The 16,053-nt window shown below is 47.0% G+C and overlaps 1 protein-coding gene across 2 annotated transcripts in view; it reads left to right on the top strand.

The window, feature by feature from the left end:
- RAB19 (RAB19, member RAS oncogene family) overlaps positions 1–16,053 on the top strand; it is a 136,842-nt gene that overhangs the window by 102,790 nt on the left and 17,999 nt on the right. The window contains exon 1 of one of the 2 annotated variants that reach the window (XM_040438821.1): positions 11,774–11,837. The exons of the other annotated variant lie outside the window; for it this stretch is intronic. The gene's annotated coding sequence lies outside the window, so the exon portion shown is untranslated. Of the gene's footprint in view, positions 1–11,773; positions 11,838–16,053 lie in introns of those variants that run through there. 2 annotated transcript variants of the gene reach the window in all.

Genomic DNA, 16,053 nt, shown 5'->3' with positions numbered 1-16,053 from the left:
TGAGAGAGACAGAGGTAAAGATCAGAAGAGTCAGAGGTACTAAGAAAGACAGAGGAGGTACTTATTTACGCCATAATCAAGGATATAAAGCCAGACTTAGGTTAATGGACCTTGGTGAAGAATTGCTACATTCCAGGATCAGACAGAGTTAGAGTGCAAGCTCCTTTGCTGCAAGTCCTGTGTTCAACACTCTGTAATTACCCTGCTGTACTGAATTGCCTGCATCGACCGAATTGCAAAATCGACTGTATGCTGAGGAACTGCATTTCCTTTATTGTCTCTGCTTGGAAAACCTACTAAAGTTTGAGTTCTGTTTTAATACTACGTTTCCTCAATTTATTCCTGCATCTGCAAACGGCGTGCCACCGTTTACTTGGCACTGGCGTCACGAACTATTCCTTACCTATACCTGCCCTTGCAGAGAGTCAGCCGTACCAGGTTAGTGTCTATTGCACTACATCACCCAGAAACACCTATTGCACACAACTTGAGTACGCTGCAACTGCCCCTACACCGACCTCTGAGGCATCGACCTCGAGAACAAAAGGTCTGGAGGTGTCTGGATGAGTAAGAATTGGTGCCTTGCAAAAGGCCTGTTTCAGCGTCTCAAAGGCTCTGACTGCCTCTCTCGTCCACTTAGAAGGATTAGCTCCCTTCTTAGTGAGGTTGGTGAGAGGTACTACTATCGCAGAAAAATTCTTAATAAACTTGCGGTAGAAGTTGGCAAAGCCTAAGAAACGCTGCAACCCCTTAAGATCCTTAGGCTGAGGCCAATCCAAGACAGCAGAAAGTTTGGATGGGTCCATAGCCAATCCCTTTTCTGAGATAATGTACCCCAGGAAAGGCAACTCCTTCACCTCAAACAGACACTTCTCAAGTTTGGCATAGAGGCGGTTCTCCCTCAGCTTCTGGAAAACCTGACACACGTGTCTCCGATGAGAGACCAGATCCGAAGAGTAGATTAGTATGTCATCTAGATAAACAACAACACATCTATCCAAGAAATCTCTGAGAACATCGTTGATGAACTCCTGGAAGACCGCGGGAGCATTACAGAGATACTCGTAATGCCCGTCTCTGGTATTAAATGCGGTCTTCCATTCGTCACCCTCTCTAATGCGAACTAAATTATAAGCACCCCTTAAATCGAGTTTGGTGAAGACTCGGGCCCCTGCCACCTGAGAAAACAGATCATCAATCAGAGGCAGTGGATACCGATTCTTCACCGTAATCCGATTAAGGGCACGATAATCGATGCAAGGTCTCAAGCCTCCATCCTTCTTCTCCACAAAGAAGAATCCAGCTCCAGCAGGGGAAGTGGATGGACGAATGAAATTCTTCTCAAGGTTCTCTTTAATATACTCCCGCTGAGCCTGAACCTCAGGCCCAGTGAGATTATAAAGATGCCCTCGTGGTGGCATGGTACCTGGCAACAGGTCTATAGGACAATCATATGACCTGTGGGGAGGTAACACATCAGCCCCCTGAGGACTGAACACATCTCGGAAATTATGATACTGCTGTGGTAAAGTACTTAATACTTCCATGGAGGCTAGTGACAGGTCGGGACGAATGCACTTAGTAAGGCATTCCGTACTCCACTGACAAATAAGACCCGAGCGCCAGTCCACTACTGGATTATGGAGCCTTAACCAAGGGAGACCCAAAATCACGGGAGTGGATGGCATGTCAAGGACAAAAAGGCTTAAGGTCTCCCGATGATCAGCCCCCACCGTTACCTGTATTCCCGGAGTCATCCACACTGCACGACCATCTTGAAGAGGGGAACCATCAATCGCGGTCACTGACATGGTGGTTTTCGGCTGGATCAACGGGATGCCAAGTCGACGAACCAAGGTTGAGTCCACAAAATTCCCAGCGGCCCCAGAATCGATTAGTGCTGAAAACTCATGGACCTTGTCTTGCCACCATAAGGATATGGATACCATCACCCGGCTTGGAGGAGGGATAATAGCACCTAGGGGGTTCTCCTCTATGCCCCCTAGGTTCATTCGTTTCCCGCCGGCAGGAGGGGACAGGTTTTAACGAGGTGTCCAGACTTTCCGCAAAATAGGCACAGGCCTTTCTGTTGGCGACGAGCTCGTTCTGCCTGTGTGAGATGGGAGGATCCAACCTCCATTGGCTCTTCGGCCAATTTAAGAGGCCCTGGATGTGGTCGAGAGGATGAAAATCGAGACGACCGCTCCACTCGCCTCTCACGGATTCGCCTGTCGGCATCGATTGCCTGAGAGATAGCCATTTCCAACGAGAAGGGGGTAGGCAAGGCCAAAAGAAGATCCCGGACCGCATCCGAAAGTCCCAAACGGAAGCGATGGCGTAGGGCTGCGTCGCCCCAGGTGGTGAAAGCTGCCCATCGCCTGAATTCTGCAGCGTATTCTTCAGCTGGGCGGCGGCCTTGTTGAATATGCTCAAGATTGGTCTCTGCGGTGCGAGTACGATCCGGGTCATCGTAAATCACAGCCATAGCCTCAAAGAAGGCGTCCACTGACGAAAAAGCTGTATGGTCTTGAGGCAAATTAAATGCCCAACGTTGGGGGTCTCCACGTAGCAGTGACATTACAATCCCAATTCTCTGCCTGAGAGTGCCAGAAGCCATCGGACGCAACTGGAAATAAAGGAAACAGGAGTCCCTGAAGTTTAAGAACTCCTGTCGCTCTCCTGTGAAGGGGTCAGGCAGAGGGATCTTAGGTTCTGTTTGATGCCTTGCGATAGTGACGGGTAGTGCTGAGGCTCCCTGGATCAGCTGCTGAACCTCCTCCATCACAGTTGTCAGTTGCTCTTGGATTTGCGCTGCAGCGGCTGCTGGTATATTTGGGCGTCGTTGGAACAGCAGGTTAACGGCTCCCGTTAATTCACTCAGCTGCTGCTGGATCTTGTCCATGGCAATTGTTAGTTGGGCCCACTGTTCTGTAATGCAAGGCACCAACAAACAGACCAGTGATGAAAGCAAAAAGGTGTTTATTCACCAGAAACATAAACGTCCAGGACACTTGCTGGTAACAAGGAATAATAACAAAAACCAGGCAAGGAGATTCCAGGAATAGTCCCAACCAGTGCTGAATGATGCTGTGCACTTGGCAGTCGAGTCACTCCAGATCTTGGGTCCGCTGCAAAGGACAAAGTTCCTGGCAGTCTTCAGTCACTAGCAGTTGTGACCTATACCTGGTTGAGGGAAAATAACAGTGGGCACTGATCACCCTGAGAGACCTCCTTTTAAATGCCTGCTGACCAATCCCAGGGTGCCAAGTGTCCACTACTATAGGTGAACAAATTGCCCTGAACCTGAGTACATGGCCTAAGGCAATCACAAGTTGATTAACCCATGGCTGGCTCCCTAATCCACTTTGCTCTTGTGAGTCAGTATATTATGCGCCACTGGTCGACGAAGCGCATAAGAAGCGCGTACTCGCGACTGTGTATCCCTTTGCGAACCTGCCCTCGTGCGCACGCACGGACGCATGATTGACTCAGCGCGAGTATGCGAGCGCGTGGACCCAGATGCGGAAACGGAAGTCGCAGGAGACACAGGAGACAACCCTGGCCGCGGCGTCTTGTCACTCGCCTGGCCACTCTGTCCCCGGGACTCCGACGGTCCTCCCCTCCGATGTCTACGCGAACGCATCCCCGCACTGGCTCGCAAAGGGGTCAGCGCTGGTGCATCAGAGACACGCATAACCTGTCCCGCAACTCCACGAGGACCCCTCTTGGTTCCCCTGGAGTGCAAAGCAGGTGAGGATCTTACAGATAACTTCCCATATTCCCCTATGACCTGAAATAAATTTGGTAGCGAGATATGTAAATTGGTTAGCGTTAGAAGAATGTCATCTGCAAAGAGTGACAATTTAAAGGCTACTCTATTCACTTCGACCCCTTGGATGTCAGGGTGGGCCCTTATTAGCGCTGCCAGTGGCTCAATGCATAATACAAAGAGTAATGGAGATAACAGGCAACCCTGCCTCGTGCCGTTGTGGATGGGTATCATCTTTGACTGAGCGTGTGTCATTTTTACATAGGCCGTGGGACAGGTATAAAGGGCTCGTATAGCATTCAGGAAGGGCCCCCCTATACCAAAAACACTGCAGCGTCGAGAACATGAACGGCCAACTCAGGCGATCAAAGGCCTTTTCTGCGTCCAGACCTAGCACTAATGCTTGCTGTTTCCTTTTATTAAGAACATCTATCAAATCTATAGTCCTCCTTGTGTTATCTCCTCCTTGACGATGTAACACAAATCCGACCTGATCTTTGTGTATCAAACTCGAAAGCAGACTAACAATTCTGTTTGCCAATAGCTTTGTAAATATTTTTAGGTCCGAATTAAGGAGGGCTATAGGACGATAGTTCGCACAGTCCATATGATCTTTGTTTGGTTTAGGAATGAGAGTAATAAAAGACTGCAGCATCGTGTCAGGTATAGGGGAACCCCCCAAGAAGGAGTTAAAGACCTTAACCATGTGAGGTAGCAGAATATCTATATACGTCTTATAATAAAAATACGATAGACCATCCGGTCCGGGGGACTTACGATTTGGCAAATTATTAATCACTTCAGTTATTTCTTCCTCTGTCATTTGAGTATTAAGGGTAGCTGCTAGATCACTAGACAGTCTAGGTAGCTTACATATTTTTTTTTAAAGTAGAGAACTGGTTACGTTGCTGTATAGGATCCCTCGCTACCTGTAGGGGAAGAGAGTACAAATTTTCATAATATTTTTGGAACAGGACCGTTATTTTATTTGGGTCGTAGGTAATAGTGCCATCAGCCTGTCTCATGGCCGCCAGGGTGTTCACTAAGGTGGAATCCCGTAGTTGTTTCGCCAAAAGTGTGTGCGACTTATTCCCCCAGGCATAATAACGCTGTCTGGAGTATAAGAGTAATTTATCCACCTTTACCAATGCCAGGTCTCTCAACTTGGCTCCCAACAGAACTATACGCCTTAGAAGATGGCAATTGGGATCCCAATTGACTCTCCAGACTTTCCAAATCCTTTTTGATCGAGCAATATTATAAATTCCTGTCTCTTTTTAATTTGGAACCAATGGCTATGCAACTACCCCTAAAGACAGCTTTATGCGCCTTCCATAGAGTGGATACATTGGAAACCGATTGCTGGTTGATACAAAAATATTCCGATAGACCCTCTCGTAGCTCTTGTTTAGTTACAGGATTAGAAAGCAGACTTTCATTCAACCTCCAATGACAGGTCTTAGTAATCGGGTGTTTAGTACTTAACTTCAAAAAAATTGGCGAATGGTCTGACCATGAGATAGAACCTATATCAGCATCTACCCCTAAACGCATTGTAGGAACATTACCTAAGAAATAATCAATGCGAGAATGCATACTATGAGGATGTGAGTAAAACGTGTATGTTTTAGATGTAGGATAATTCACTCTCCATAAATCAAACAACCCAAATCGTCTCACCAGGCGCCTAAAAAGGCGCGAAAGCCTAGCTTGCTCTCTGGAGGGGGGTCTCCCTGACAATGTCTGTCTATCCAGCGTTTCAGAGCAAGAGACATTAAAGTCACCTCCCACAATGAGTGCTGCCGGTAGTAAATGAGATATTTTAGTAAACACCTTGGTAATAAAGGGTATCTGCTTGGTATTCGGAGCGTAAAGATTACATAATACTATAGGAGTGCCATGCATGGTGGCCTGCAATATTACAAAACGCCCTTGAGGATCAGAGATCTGGTTGGTCACTTGGAGCGGGCAGTTAGCGGATAGAAGGATCGCTACCCCTGCTTTCTTCTGTCCACTAGAGGCTGAGTAGGCCCTTGGGAACAGTCCCATAGCAAACTTAAACGTTCCGGTGTTATCAAAGTGCGTCTCCTGGAGGAAGACTATATCCGCTTTCTGAGCACGACATTCCGTCAAGGCCAGTCTCCGTTTTACATTGGAGTTCAGGCCTTTAACGTTCAAGGACATACATTTGATCATAGCGGAAATATTGGCTGCGCCATATACTTGCTATTTAGGCAGAAGGTATCATTCCTCCAGGAGATCACATCCCGACCCTTCCAAATGAAATCTGGAATAAATCATCATCAATGTCGTTAGATACACTAAACAGATAATACGACACGTGACACACAGGGGTGTAAGGGAACACAAAAGACAAGTAGATATAAGAGATATGAACAGGAAGTATCCAAACATTGGACTTTGACGTCCAGATGGGGGCAATTAAAGAAGGCATAAAACACATAGTATAGCCCATTCTCTTCTCTCCTACTCTATAGAGAGCTGAGAAAAGGAAGAGGGCCAGCAGTAACACTCCCCCCTGTGGTAACATGGTTGGGCACGTCCGACATGGAAAGCCAAACATTGTTTAAACAATATGCGAAACAACCGAGCTCCTTGAAAGCCCAACAATATGTGTTTCTTGAACAATTAGGTACTAGAAATATATGAGGAACAACAGCCGCCCATTATAGCGACGTAGATTGCAGGAAGCAAGCGTCATATTATGACTCAGGACATAGCAAGTCAGGTCAGTTCATCTCTCATATTCAGTCCCCTGGATTCTTCTCTTGTCTGGGACCTGCGGTTCTTGTTTTTCACTTGACTCCAAATTGGAAGGGGTGGCATCTGCGGATCAGGGACCTCCCATTCGTCGATTGGAGACTCCGAAACCCCCAAAGCAGCACAAAAAGCGGGTAAATCTGCATGAGCACGCATTGGCACAGCTTTCCCATTTTTGTTAGCAATAAGTGCAAACAGATAACCCCAGCGATATGGAATTTTCTTCTGCCTCATGGACAGCAATAGGGGCTGGAGATGGCGTCTTTTTTGCAGAGTAAGCCACGATAAATCTTGATATAGTTGCACTTGCACCCCTTGAAAATCAATAACCCGTAATGCACGTGCCTTAGCCATTATAGCTTCTTTCACCTGGAAGTCTGTGACACGGCAAATAACATCCCGAGGCTGCGCGAACATATTTTTGGGTCGCAATGCCCTGTGAGCGCGGTCCATTTTGATAATATGAGTCGCCGGAGCCTCTAAGATGGAGTCAAATAACCCATTCAGGACCTCATGCAGATTCTCCTCTGATTCTGGTTCAGGCAGGCCCCTCACTCTAATATTATGTCTGCGACCCCTATTATCCAGGTCCTCCAAGTGTCTTGTAGTGTCTCGGACCACTTGGGTACATTTCTCTACAGTAGATTGGAGATGAGCAATATATTTTCGCGTAGTGTCATGCTCAATTTCTAAGGAATCCACCCTGGCTGTAACTTGTTGAAAGTCCTGGCGTAAGGACGAGATTTCAGCCTTAAATGTGTCCCTCACTTCTACTATTAAATTTTTAAAGTCCTCTTTAGTAGGGAGGTGCTTTAGTGACTGCCTTAAGGAAGCTGAGGCCTGTGACACTTGCGGGGTGCCATCTTCCAGGTCTTCATTTATGTCCGACTGTGAGTACCAGGGTACATCCTCCCCCATACTTTTCTCCTTGTTATGAATGTGATCATGGTCCTGTGAGGCCTCTGCCCAATCCCTTCTGCGCTGCGTTGGGGTAGCTGGGGGGTTATTGCGCTTCGGCATGCTTGTTAGGTGATTCACCCCTTGCGGCTGTCCCCCTGTGCTTTCTGACACCCTCTGCCCTCTCGGCTTATATGTGAATTCCTCCGCTAGTGGGGATAGAGGAGAGGCACTCACTGTTAGTGGGCCGCTACCAGCAGCGCGCTGTGTTAGGAGAGCTTCACTTCCTTCTCCTCCAGCAATGGTTCCCGCCGCGGATTCGCGCCACAGGCCTCCTGGAGCAGACGGAACGGCAGCACGGCGATCCAGGAAGACTGCGATGTCCTGAGTCCTCAAGAGGGTTGCCGGGCTTCCTCTCGCCCTTCTAGAAGGTAACGATTTCCCCATGGGACCCGGGCACCGTGCTTGTGAAGCTTCTATATGGTGGCTGGGCAGCGGAGCTCCTCGCTCACACAGCCATCTTGCCGGACGGCCAAGCCACGCCCCGCACCTGATCCTCTTTTTGAATAAAGTTGGTGAGATTTGGTGTACCTTTTTAGTTACATTTTTTTTTTGTTAAAATTTTCTTTTGCTTAGTAAAGAAAAAATATCATAAAGTAGTCAGAAATCTGGTGAGTCGCCACTTTGCATTCCACGTTGCTTGGTAGTGTTTGACACAGTGTTGTCAAGAGCCAACGTACAGTACTTCACAAAAGGCAATATACAAAATGCACAATATACATAATAAAACATATATATTGCTAGTAAAGGGCTATTAGTGCAATACACCATTAATGGCAGCAACTGATTCTAGACTCCGAACCTGTAATGGCAACAGAAATTGCACAAAGCATATTATAGTATAAAGCATAGAACTTCACTTTAGCAAATGTACTTCACTTCAGCAAATTTATCATGTAGATAAGGTTAATACAAGGCACTTACTACTGTATTGTGATTCTCCATATTGCTTCCTTTGCTGGCTGGATTCATTTTTCCATTACATTATACACTGCTTGCATCAAGGGATTATGACCATCCAGCAGCGGTGGCCGTGCGCACCCCCGCGGTCCCGGACACCAGAGGCGGTGTATTTTCCTATAGTGTACAAGCACAACCAACGCTGTTGGAAAGGAGCAGTGTGTAATGTGATGGAAAGATGAATCCAGCCAGCAAAGGAGGCAATATGGACAATCACAATACATTAGTAAGTGCCTTGTATTAACTTTCTCTACATCATAAATACCGTTTGAAGTGAGACAACCCCATTAAAGGGAATGTGTCTCCCATATTTTTTCTGCCAGTTAAAACCAGATAGTGTCACATCTTTTTTTCTCATCTGTTTTATTTTCTGATTCTACATTTTTTAAATTCTGCGATGAACATGAATATAGGGCTGCCATCTTGCGTGAGCTGTTAACAGGATTTAGAGATATGCTTTAAAGCAGCCACAATGGGCCATAGACACATTAGACAGGAGGGGGCCTCATTGACTTCTATGGGAGAGTTTTCTAGGTATGCTCTGTGTATACCTCCCATGGATTTTGGCAGCTGTCCCACGGTCCTGGGTGAGTATTACTATTTTTATTTCATAAACCCTACAGAGGCAGCACTACTGTAAGGGGGGCACTAATAGGGCAACAATACTGTAAGGGGGCACTATGGTTGCAAAACTATTGTGTGGGTCACTAAGGGGGGCATAACCACTGTGTGGGGGCAATAAAGGGCAAAACTACTTTATAGGGCACTAAGAGGGCATAACTTACTGTGTAAGAGCATAACTACTGTGTGGGTACAATTAGGGGAAATAACTACTGTGTGGGGCACTAAGTGGGCATGACTACTGTGTGGGGCAGTAAGGGGGCATCTATCTCCTATCTATCAATCATCAGTGTAATCCTGCTTATAATTATAAGCAGATGAAAAGTGATCTATACAGACAAAAAAGTGGTTGTCATGTAGTGATGTGGGAGGGAACACCACACCGACAACAGGAGGGAAGGGAAAAGGAACTAGGCCTCAAAGCTATGGAAAGAGAAATGGTCACCACCTATGGAAACCCTATTCCTAGCCCTGACTCCTATCCGTATGAACGGACCTGGAGGGTAGGAACATTCATACACTGGAACCTAAGACCCTGGAAACCTGAATAGCCTTGGAGTAGTGTCTGGGCTTCAGACGGCCTGTTCCTTCCAAGATGAAAGAACCAGCGTCTCCCTGAGGCCTAGTAACAAAAGACAGAGGGGAAACAACCAAATAAGAAAGGGAAGGAACAGTTACTTCTGAAGTAAATGGATGAGAAGGAACTCAGGAGAGGACACACCAGAACTTCCAATACCAAAACTGAAGCTATCAACTGCATAGCATGATCGGTGAAGCCAGACTAAATAGAGGGGTTGTAATGACCACTAAGCCACACCTGAGACAAAAGGTATGGTCATACCAGCAACAACACTGAAACCCAGTGAAACCAATGAGGCTGTCAGATCACATCACGTGCAGCCAGTCTCTTAGATCTTCTGACACCTGTCACATTAGAGACTTTGACAGTGGTCCCTGTTTTAGGCTTAGTGGATTTATTTTACATATAGATAGTTACATGGAAAATTAAAAATAATGCAGTGGCTGGGTTTCAGGTGGGCCCCCAACGCTATGTTGGGTCCCCAGACACCGACACCGTGTTGCTGCTCTCCGGAGGGTATTGTAAGGTGTGGTGCACCGCAATGGGAAATAAATCCAGAGAGTCAGGGTTTGCAGTAAACCAGTGTGCTTCTTTACTGGAGAAACTCAAGCACAAAACAGTAGAGGCAATGCAGCACTGAGCTGGCGTCTCCAGTCTTCCCTCTTGTAGCAGAAGGTACTGTGGTGAGAAAAGGCCTGAGCTAGCTATTCCTCTCTCTGTTAGAAGGCTGGCTCCCTGGTCAAAGGAGTGGTGACCGAGGGTCTGTGGGAGACTATCCACATCTGAGCATCCTCTTATGGTTACTCATACAGTCTGGTAGAGTCTCTTCTACTAAACACTGGTCCCTATTTGCAGGCAACTGGGGGATCAGGCTGCTCTACTTTTATATAGTTTTCTAACTGATCCAGAACCTTCTAGTGGGAGGGGTGAAGTGGTAAATCACAGCCTAAGATTAACAATGTTGCAGTTCAAGGCTGCCATGACTAAGGGAATGGGAATTACTAAGCAGTTTTGAATTGTAAAAAGCAGTCTGACAAACGCAGGCCCCATAGAAGTGAATGGGGCTGCATGAAAATCACAAGCATCCGCAAACAAGTGCGGATGCGGTGCGATTTCCATGCACGGTTGCTAGGAGACGATCAGGATGGGGGACCCGAGCTAAGCCAGGTGTTTAAGAGAGAGCTAAAACAGATGGTTGAAAGTTCACTGTGTCTGCTTATCCGTCCAAAACTCAGCTTGCATAGTCTCTTACGACAGCAGTGTAAAAATTACTAGCTTCTCAGTGCACAGGCTGGAAATTCCCAAAGTCTCTTAGTGTGAACTGACTGTTCATGAACCCTTTTCACATTTCAGCACAAACACAGTGCAATAACAATGCAAATGAACAGAATATATAATATAAAATGCAATTCAACATGATAAGACAGTATAAGTGCAAACAACAGCATAAATCACAGTGCAAGTTATCCCTTCAAAGTACACTAAAGTAGTGAGCAGCAGTAGGGGCAAATATCAACAAATGTCTAGATTCCAAAGTACCCTTGCTCCATCACTAAAAATTATTTAAAAATGTTTCACAATAAAAACTCGATTTAAACAATAAGTCATTTCTGATCACACATTCCCTTTAAAGCAGTCCCAGCAATATTCAGGGGGTCTTCTCCACACACTGCACCACTGTATGGTACCTGCTGTAAAAAAATATAGAAAGTGGACAATTAAAATAAGATTGTACAAGCTGCAGAGACTGAGAGGAGGTAGCGGTCTAATTACTGTATCGGATTATATTAACCACAATAGGTCATTGTAGTCCCAGCTGTGTATTATAATCGTGTCACTCAGTACAGGACTGCCAGACAAAGCGAGAGGCCGGGACCTGCTATCTTCTTTCCAGCTCCTGTACTAAGGAGAGGTTAATTCCCTTCAGTCTCCCTATCCTTGGCCTGCGCTCACTGCAAAAAAAACTGAAGGACATAATAAGGTTGTTTGTCATCTGCCAAGTCAGGTGCGTTCATTTCCTTATTTCTACGCTGGTTCTTGAACTACATCTCCCATACTCCAATGCTGCAGGAGGCAGGGTGCAAAGGTAGGCTTACCTGTTCATCCAGGTGAGGAGCAGACACAGGAAGGTGTTTGACAGGTGAACAGTCCTGGCAGCCGAGGCTACAGGTGAGCCATTCGATCATTTTCTGATCTACAAGATAAAACTGAGACATTTGGAAGACCTTTCTAATGTTTTTTTTAGTACCAGGAAATTACAGTAGCTGGGATGGAAAAGTGAGGTCACATTTTTCTATAATTTACTGTGCCAGATCTCTGCCCTGTATAAATAACCAGGCATGTGATGTCATATGAGATGTCAGGTAAACAGGTGTCTTAAAAGGGTGGTAAATCTATCAGTCAGACATGGAAATATTCCTGGAGATTTTTAGTGGTGGAGACAGAATGTGTCCACATTCACTTGTAATTGCATAGTAGTTGTTTTGGTGTACTGCCAGGTGATTGACTCTAAAGTCACCTCAAAATGGGTTGTCTTCTGCTGGGGCCCATTATTGTGTCCGAACCTGTGCCCATCAGAAGACCCTCTGGTACTCTGGTGAGGCAGATGCCACCATATTACACCGTAGACCTGTAATACTGTACAATTATGGGCCCATACTTTACCTCCATCTCTGTCTATACGGGGACCCACTGCTCTATAATACAGAACTACAGGGTAGTCTAAGGCTTCATGTACACAGCTGTGTCCATATTTTGGTTCTCACCGATCAATAGAAAGGACTATTCTTGTCTGCAAGGGATATGATCTATAATTTGCGGATTGACCACATGGATCAGCATATAATACGGATGTGGTCCCTTAGAAATGAATGGGTCAATGAGCCATGCGCAAAAAATGGAGATGTACACAGATGGAAAGTACTGCCGTGTGCATGAGGGCATAGAATGGTATCACACTTCTGTACTACTGGAGGCAGGGGCGGATTAGCCAAAGACCTTACAGGGAAATTTCCCTGTTTTCTGGCCGATGCCCAGAGGGCCGCCTGGACCCTCCTCACTTCCGGCCAGTGGAAGTTTTTGGGGAGGTATTTTGTGCTGCTGGCAGTATTTTGGGATGGACTGTGGTATTTGCTCTGTTGGGGTGGTATAATGTGCCACAGTATGTTATTGCCTTCCATCAATTTGGACCCAACTACAAAACGGGGCCACTTTTAGTTTTTTTTCCAGGGACACTTTAAGATCCCAGTCTGCCCCTGATCTGGAGGCCCCTTTCTTCTTAAAGGTGTATCCTATCAAAAACTATCTTCTGATATCATAGCACTGAGTAGGAGATTGCCAGGAATGGATATCTCAGAGATGCACCTAAAGAGTTTGGATACTCCATGGAGGACTATTTAATAAGGGGGTGGGGCTCAACTTAAAGAGGACCTGTCACCTCTCCAGACATGTCTGTTTTAGTAACTACTTGCATTCCTCATGTAATAACAGTTCTTATGACTCTGTGTTGTGCTATTCCTCTGTTATTTCTACCAGAAGTTATAAATGAATTGTCAGCAGCTTGCAGTAAGGGTACAGATGGGTGTTACCAGTTGAGGGTGTGTTTCTTTACAGTCTGACACCAGCAGCACTGATTAGACAGTAAAACATACCAGCTACTGGATGTGCAGCGTACTCAAGTTAGGTGTAGTAGGTGTTTCTGGGTGATGTAGTGCAATAGACACTAACCTGAGCAGCTGACTCTCTGCAAGGGCAGGTATAGGTAGGGAATAGTTCGTGACGCCAGTGCCAAGTAAACGGTGGCACGCCGTTTGCGGATGCAGGAATAAATTTGAGGAAACGTGGTGTTAAAACAGAACTTGAACTTTAGTAGGTTGCAGGCAGAGACAATATTGGAAACGCAGTTCCTCAGCATACAGTCGATTTTGCAATTCGGTCGATGCAGGCAATACAGTACAGCAGGGTAATTACAGAGTGTTGAACACAGGATTTGCAGCAAAGGAGCTTGCACTCTAACTCTGTCTGATCCTGGAATGTAGCAATTCTTCACCAAGGCCCATTAACCTAAGTCTGGCTTTATCTCCTTGATTATGGCTTTAATCAGTACCTCCTCTGTTTCTCTCAGTACCTCTGGCTCCTCTGATCTTTGCCTCAGTCTCTCCTAGCTTCTGAATGGTTCCTCAGGCCCTTAGGCTAAGATGTTCCTGCTTCTGCATATGGGTATTCAGGAGGGAATCTTCTCCTGAACAGCAGGCTTCAGGCCTGGACTTGTCTCAGACATTGTCTAATCTCCAACTGTAGCTTACTGAAACTAGACTCCGTCTCTCCTGCACTTCCCTGTCTGGCCTTTTTATAAACTAGGGCTCCCTAGCTCCCTCTATGGACTAGAAGTAGGAATGACACCCCTAGCAGGCCTGTAAGTGCAAGTTTCAGTGACAGGAAAATACACACATTACATTACATTTTATAAAACTGACATATACCAACTTCCCATAATTAGGAGGGACGACAGCACACCAAGTGACCTTTGGTAGTAACGGGTATTACAACTCCCGTATACTACATACCCCACTGCTTTAAGCTGAGTACGACCTCGTACTCCATCATGGGTCTCCCAACTGGAATCTCTACCTGAAATAGAAAACAGAGACATGCAGGCATACATACATGTAATTCATCTGCATTTACATTTACATCAGGTCCAATTGGCAAAAGTGAAGTGTGGTGACAAGGGGCGTCGTTCTCTTCTCTCAGGATAATGAATGGAACGGGGGCGCTGACCTGGCACAGCGTAACATTATAACCAGGATAGTCCATGACAATGAATAAGTCCATGATAAAACAGTAGAAAACGGTATAAAAGTTCTTGGAGGCTCAAATAACAAACATGAGTCCGTACCCAGGTTATTTCTTATTAAATCACAGAGGCTCTCATGCGGTGGAGTCCATCTCTGGGCACAATACTTTTAAAAGAGTAAGAATCTCAGAGGCTCAGGTACTTTTGAGTCTGTCTCCGGGCACGGTTCCTTAGTATGAAGTTGCACAACAAACGGACAGCAAAGACAAGTGCTGTAATACCCCTGATCAACCTGAAAAGGGGGTGAAGGGTAAAAGGTGCAACAAAGGAACAGGCACAACTTGGCGTGGGGGTACCAAAAGCAGGCAGGAGGTCCTGGAAACAAACGTGGCCTTGCTGACTTTGTGATTTCAGTGGTCAACACCTACCACTGAGCCGTGGACAAACTGGCAGCTGCAACAAAGGACCAGCAACATAGGACTCCTGTCCTGGAAGGGTTAACATTGAAACTTCAGAAGAAATAAATCAAAGGCCTAGCAGGCTGATTACAGTGGCATATTGTAGCTACTTGGCTCTGCTGGCAGGTATCGTCTGTAGTAGTCCTCTACAGGAGGATGGGCCCACATGACTGTATCAGGGGGCAGCTGCAGGGTAAAGGGACCCCTAATAGGTATTGGCCCCATAGGCCTAGGGGTGAACCCTCTGATGGGCCGTGCCGGCCCTGGCATAATCACTGCAGGGTGTGACATGTTTGGCACCGCCGCAGCAAGCGGTCCGGTGCCCTGGGTGCAGCAGTTCACGGCAATCGCGGGTCCGGTCGGGGGCACTGACGGAGCGGTGACAACAGAAGACGGTCGGCGGGTGGTGACAGGCACCCTTACCTCATCCTTCCTCGGCGGTGTCTGGATCCTGGCGGTGTAGGTCTTGCGCAACTCCCGCAACTTCTCCTCCAGCCGGACGATCTGCTCACCGATACTCTCTGTGTCGGAGTCGCTGTTCTCTGCTGGCGCCGCCGGCGCAGGTACAGTCACCGATGACGCAGACTCGGCCTCTTCAGGTTCTGGACTTGCATCTGGTCTCCGTCCCATCCGGATGTTCTCAAAGGTAGCACTAAGTCCTTTTAACTGCTCCAGCTCTGAGATGGTCTTCTCCCGACGAGGCAGCTCGGGGGAAGGATAGGGGCTCACCCATTTCTCCAACACGGTTGGCTGCCAGAAGACGTTTGGCCCAATGAAGGAACTCCGCTCCTGAAAGGCGTGATGGGCCGGCTCTGGAGAGCGTTCCGGTTCTCGCTCGCAGCCAGAGTGGTCTTCTTCTTCTGCCTCCCAATCCTCAGGTCCTCGCTTCGGACGGGTCACAGCAGTCGCATAGGGGCCTCGCAGGCCCTCGGCAGGGGTGTACTCCACTTCCTCTCCCTCGCGGAGACTGTGCTGGTAAGAAGGGAGGTAGTCTCTTTTGACAGACCTTCGATTGACATAGAGGTCTCTGCCAGTAAGATAGTCCTGGATGAACCCGTAGCCACGGGTTTTGTCGAATGACAGCACCACCCCCTTTCTCCTTTCCAGGCGGGGTTGGGTGTTAGCATGCTTT

This window comes from Bufo bufo, chromosome 1 (assembly GCF_905171765.1).
Source record: "Bufo bufo chromosome 1, aBufBuf1.1, whole genome shotgun sequence".
NCBI lineage: Eukaryota > Metazoa > Chordata > Amphibia > Anura > Bufonidae > Bufo > Bufo bufo.
The sequence above is the reverse complement of the archived record's forward strand: the minus strand, read 5'-3'. Positions and strand labels throughout refer to the sequence as shown.